Genomic DNA, 5,988 nt, shown 5'->3' on the forward strand with positions numbered 1-5,988 from the left:
AAAAAAAAAAAAAAAAACAACAAAAAAACACAGACACACACATTCCCGCAGTAGGAGCAGGAAGCAAATCATTTCACACACTGCCATTTCATACAAGACGCACGCGCACACACTCAGTGGGCGTCATTTTATGTCAGTTTGGTGATTCCTGTGAATCCGAGAGCTGAAAAACTTGGAAGCGCCGTTTGCTCGCAGATTGCCCCCGCAGGCTGAGGCTGGTGGAAGCTGTCATGCGGAATGGATGCCTCTCACAGGCCAACATCTGTGCCTGCTGGAACAAGTGTCTTGTCCTGGCTGCGGGAGGTTTGCGCTCATCTCAAGGAGAGGGACAGTCTGGTCTTCTAAACACCTTTGGCTGAGATGTTAAAGAAGAGACTTACAATTGCGCTCATAAGTTTATATGTGCTCTTGAATGTCATGGTAATTTGGGGGGGGGGGGGTAATTAGTTTGAACCACTCTTGACATAATAAAACCCACACAAGCTTGAACTTATTGTGGGTTTTCTCTAAGTTACACAGCATCAAATATACTGCCTTTACATTGACCAAAATATTTTAATACGGCTCTGTGTGATCATGACTGACTGCAGGTCATTTCTCTATGCCGAAAATGATTTTATTGACAGCACTCAGCAGAATAATGAATACTCAGAACAGTGGGAGAAAAACAAAACAGTGAACTCAGTGAAGATCTAATAAGAGGAGGAAATTAGATGAAGTGTTCAGGAACAATGCTGGAACTACTAAGACTGAAGTCTGCCATGAACTGGAAACTGCTGGAACACCAGTGTCTCTGTCCACAGTAAAGCCAGTTGTACATAATTGTAGACTGAGAGGGTTATGACCAGGAAGGAAGCTACAAAGGTCACATCTTTAAGCTTGATCAACAAGCCAAATGCTTCCTGGACAAAAGGTTGCAAGGTCAGATGAGACAGTGATTGAGCTGATTGCCCACACTGACAAGAAGAATGTTTGGAGGACTCACGATGAGGCTTTCAAACCTAAGAACACTGTACCAACTCTTAGGCATGGTGGCAGTAGCATTATGCTGTGGTACTGGTGCACTACAAAGTTTAATGGAATAATAAATGGAGGAAGACCACCTTCAAATTCTTCAACCTCACCTCAAACTAGCGGTTCAAATAGTTCAGCTCGAAATGAAAGACATTCGTGTCCATAATGAATGGATGTAAACGTCTGACTGCAACTGAATATTAACAGCAAACAAAGGCGTTTAGAGCTTCCATTCATGTTTAAGAGTAAAATGTCATGAGTGTGCCCTTGGTCAGGCCCACACGTGATGGAGTGAGCACTAGATGGCAGTAAGGACCTGACCACTACAGCTCCATGTTTACATCCATGTTCATCAGTGATCTGTTTAAGACAAGAATAGATCATCCATCCATCCATCCATCCATCCATCCATCCATCCATCCATCCATCCATCCATCCATCTATTTTGTTTACCCGCTTCTCCTTTCCTGGTCGTGGGGAGCTGGTGTCAATCTCCACCATGTGAGAGGCGGGGGACACCCTGAACTGGTCGCAAGTCCATCATAGGACCAAAAATAGACCAGAAAGTGAAAAATAATGGTCCTGTATTCAGATACAGGGAAAGGCAGAAAAAATACTTTTAAGGTGACTTTGTTGATGTTGTGAAAAGATTTGAGGAAACCTCACTGAAAAGTTGCACTGATATAAAACTGTAGATGAACTATTTGTTGCTCAGCTTCTATGATTTTATCTGTAAGAAGGACAGGTAGTCAACACTGTGTCTCTTTTCCTCTCTGAACTATCGTTTTCATCTCCTGGCAGTCTAACACCAAAGGCCCAAATACCCACTTCAAAAGATCTGAACTAGTGCTTTAATTCTGAACTGTGAAAAACCACTCCACCCTTCAAGATCTTGTCAAAATATTGCAATCTATCCCTGTTTTGGCTGATTTTTAAAATTGTGGTGGGGGTTGTCATGCAGTGTGAAGTGAGCCTTAAGGTTTATTGGTCTGCTTTAGCTCTCCGTTTTTGAATTTAGTTGAGAAGTTTTCCTGTCCTCTCAGCCATAATAATAAAAAATGCATTTCAGCCGGCAGGATTTGACCTGTTTGACCTGTATGTGAGACACTTTTCACTGCAGAAACTCTGAAGTCAGGCGAGTCTGTCTCTGTCTGCTGGAACACCTGTATGACTAAACACCACCAACTGTTTTGCTGTCGGGTTTCAGGTTTGTTGATGTGTGACTTGCTGTGATTATAGCTTCAAAAATGCAGCGGACAGCAGGACATTTTCAATGCTGTTCTCAAAGGAATCTCGTGGTCACCCTGCTGTAAGAGCATGGTAAAAACTAAATGATCGCACTACAATCCAAGCAGTACTTTTGATCGTGTGCCGTCTTTTTTTTTTTTTTTTTACTGTGAATCAAACTTGACGTATTTTTTGCGTTGACAGCTTGCATCACAAGGCATGCACACACAATCAAAGGCAAGCGATCAGACCTGCTGCAGTTTGCATCACGTTTAACATCAGCAAGGCGGTCGGCTAAAAATGCACGTTACATAACTATTCACGCCTGTATATGCAAGTCTGGCAAGCAAATGATTATTCTGTGTGGGTGTTACCTCACTGAGCTCATAATGATACCACTGTTTCAATAAATGTGTGAAACAACTGACACATTCGTTTTTAGCATCTCTTTTTTCTTCTGCAGATTTAATTAAAATATACTGTATGTAAATTGAAATTGGCATACTATGAAGGAATGCATATCGCTCACCTCCTTGAATACGATTAAACAAAGACCTCAGTCATCTGTTAGTGCCCAGCATATTGGACCAGGAGGGCTCTTGTGTACTACCACACCAAATTTTAGCTCAATATCTGTAAAATTAACAGAGTTAAAACCATTTTTGTGTAGGGTAAGGTCAATTAGTATTTGTGTAGGTCCAATATTTTGATTCAAATTTATTATAGGTGTAATACATAAACAGAAAGAACACCAAGCGGGTGTATACTTTTGCAACCCCTTGCATTAACTGTCTCTCTCTGAGCAAGGTCTCCATGACCGAAAGAACAAAAACCTGGATCCAAGTGACTAAAACAGTCTTACTTCTGGTGGCTGGACTCAGCCTTAGAGATAAAATGAGGAGCCCCGTCATCCGGGGGGAGCTAGGAGTTGAGCTGCTGCTCCTTTTCATCGAAAGAATTCGTTGAGGTGGTTAGGGCCTCTGATTAGGATGCCTCCTGGGCGACTCCCTTTTGATATTTTACAGTCTTGTTCCACAAGGGCAGACCCAGAACTGACTATAGGGATTATGTATCCTCTCTAGCCTGGGAACACCTTGGGATCCTCCAGAGAGAGTGTTGATGGGGAGAGCGATTTCTTGGTTTATACTTAATGCTTCAGTGACTTAACTTCAGGTAAGCAGCAGAAGATGGATGGATGGATGGATGGATGAATGGATGGATGGATGGATGGATGGATGGATGGATGGATGGATGGATGGACTGCTGAAACACATCTGACAATAATGCCTTGGTTTTGAAGTTTTACTTTTCTCCACGGCTTCACTTGTGTTTTGGCTTGAAACAAAATGGTGCTGTAATAAACAGAACACCTCACATGGTGCCATCGATTGCTAGTCTGCTAATTAATTTAAAGAAACTCTGTTGGAGTTTGTGGAAAGTACTGGATTTACACGAATAAACAAAAATAATAAAGTCTCAATAATCCATAATACAGACCAGCTTCCCTTGATTTTTATGGTGTCGTCTGCAGAGGTCCTAAACTGGGTTTATTTTTAATTATGCAGTGGTTTAATAGGAAGCCTATTAGCTGTGGAGAAAGTAAACAAACTGCAGTTGATGGCAGCTGCACACATAAAGACCTGCTGTCCAGTCCAAACAACCTGCAGAGACATAATGACTCCTAAATCGCAATGAATGAAATCTGCACCAGAGAAAACAACCTTTTTTGTGTGTGTGTGTTTTTTATGCTGTTCAACACTTTTAGCACATCCAGTAGCAAAAAGAAGAAGAAGCACGTGGAGCCTACACAAACACTCCACACCCACTGGTAATTTTATTCCCTTCCACACTCCTGATCCCTTCCCACTCTCTGACACCTGACTGTAGAAACAGTCAAAGTGCTGCTGGGAATCAGGCATTGACCTGAACTGAGGTTGAAAATCAGGTGAGGGAAACCATAAAAGAGGGAGGGGGGAAACAGTATTTCTGCAAACAACCTAATCAGGCCCTCCGAATTGTGGTTCCAAGTGTCTCTTTTCAAACTAAGTCTATGTCATCCGCTCCAATGACCCTAAAGGACGCTGCCACTGCAGCTTCACTATGACCAGTTCAGAGAAGTCCAGCTGCCCTGGAGGCAGTACCAAATCAGACATGGAAGGAGTCCTGACTCAGCTCACCCTGCTCACCCTGGAACCTCGGATCAGTCGGCTGATGGAGAAACTGGTGCGGGAGGACAGAGCTGACAGCAGTCTTCATGAAGCCTTTTTGAAGGTTGAAAGGTAACGGTGTCAGAGCAGGTTGGGCGAGCTGAACCAGGAGGCAGAGAGCCTCAGGCAGCAGACTCAGACCTCAGGGGGAACTCAGGCCTGCCAGGGGTAAGTAAAGGTTACGAAAGCTCAATTATCAATTTCAAAAAAGCACAAATAAATCATTCTTAAGCACTAAAAAGTGTCATTTCAGTCAGCAACTCTGTTAAGCAGGGAAACACATTTTATTACACATCTCTTTGTGTTTTGAACACAATGTCTTTGTGGTTTACCTGAACTATAAAACATTCCCAGGTGCCCTGCAGGCCAGGTTGCAGTTCTGTCCTTGATAGAGGATGGGAACAGGTATTTACAACTCAGACGACCCTTTTAGAGTTGACTTTTATCAGTTTATGAAATCCCTTCACAGGAATTTTTCACTTTCTTCAGAATTGTTGCCTTTTGCTGCTGTGTTTTTTGCTAAAAAAATGTAATAAGTTTGTTGTCATCTGTGCACATAAATGAAATTTTTGTCATGTCCTTTACTGAATTTCTCTCTAGATACAATTCCTTTCATATCTGGTTTCTCTCTGACCCTGTGGAGGATTTGGAGAATGGAGTCTATCAGGAGAAGAAGGCTGAGGTGACTGAGGTTCCTGCTTCCCACCTCAGTCCTGACAGAAACCTCGGCTCTGCCGGTAGGAGTTTACTGACCTGGTGTCCCGGTGCTCATGTAAATGACTGCATTTGAGAGCAAAGCAAATACTACAAAGCTTAGCTCTTATGTTTCTGCTCAGGCTGAAGAGAGTTGCTGTCAGTGGGAGAACCAGAAAAGCAACAGCATCACAGGGCGTGAGGCTACAGGATCCAGAGCCCCAGGACCCCTTTTTTCACCAACCAGACTGTGTGGCATATCGATGCTGTCAGTAAACATGTGCATTGTAAAGATGTAATTAAAAAGGCAGATTATTTTCTTTGAAAGGGATTTGTGTGGCGTCGTTGTGAGTTGTCAGAATCTTACCTGCAGCAGATAACAGGAGTCAAAGCCATCTCACACTGGAAAATCAGAACCAACGAACAAACTAAACAAGTCTAAATTAAAACTGTCCAGTTTGAGCAATCATATTAAACATTTTTACATTTTGTCAATGTTTTATGACACAGTTGTTGACATTGTTAGTGTTTGTTTTCTCAATGGAACAAAACATGTCTTGGTAAATGTAATTGTGTGCACAGAGGCTGCCACATGTTTGTTTTTTTTTACACAGATGAGCCAGGACTTCCATTGGTCAAATAGCTACAGGCAGTAAATTTGAGTGCATACAAAAGCAAAAAACAACATGCATCTGTTGTAGATAGCTTCTTGTACGACGTCAGTCTGGATAAATACAGCTTGGTTGTTAACTGATGAGCTAACATCTAATTTAAGCAGGGTCAAAACCAAAATAAATTGCTGCCATCCTAAAACAGCTTCATTACATCGTTATTTCAACAGGAAATT

The sequence above is a fragment of the Kryptolebias marmoratus genome, linkage group LG20 (genome assembly GCF_001649575.2).
Source record: "Kryptolebias marmoratus isolate JLee-2015 linkage group LG20, ASM164957v2, whole genome shotgun sequence".
Lineage (NCBI taxonomy): Eukaryota > Metazoa > Chordata > Actinopteri > Cyprinodontiformes > Rivulidae > Kryptolebias > Kryptolebias marmoratus.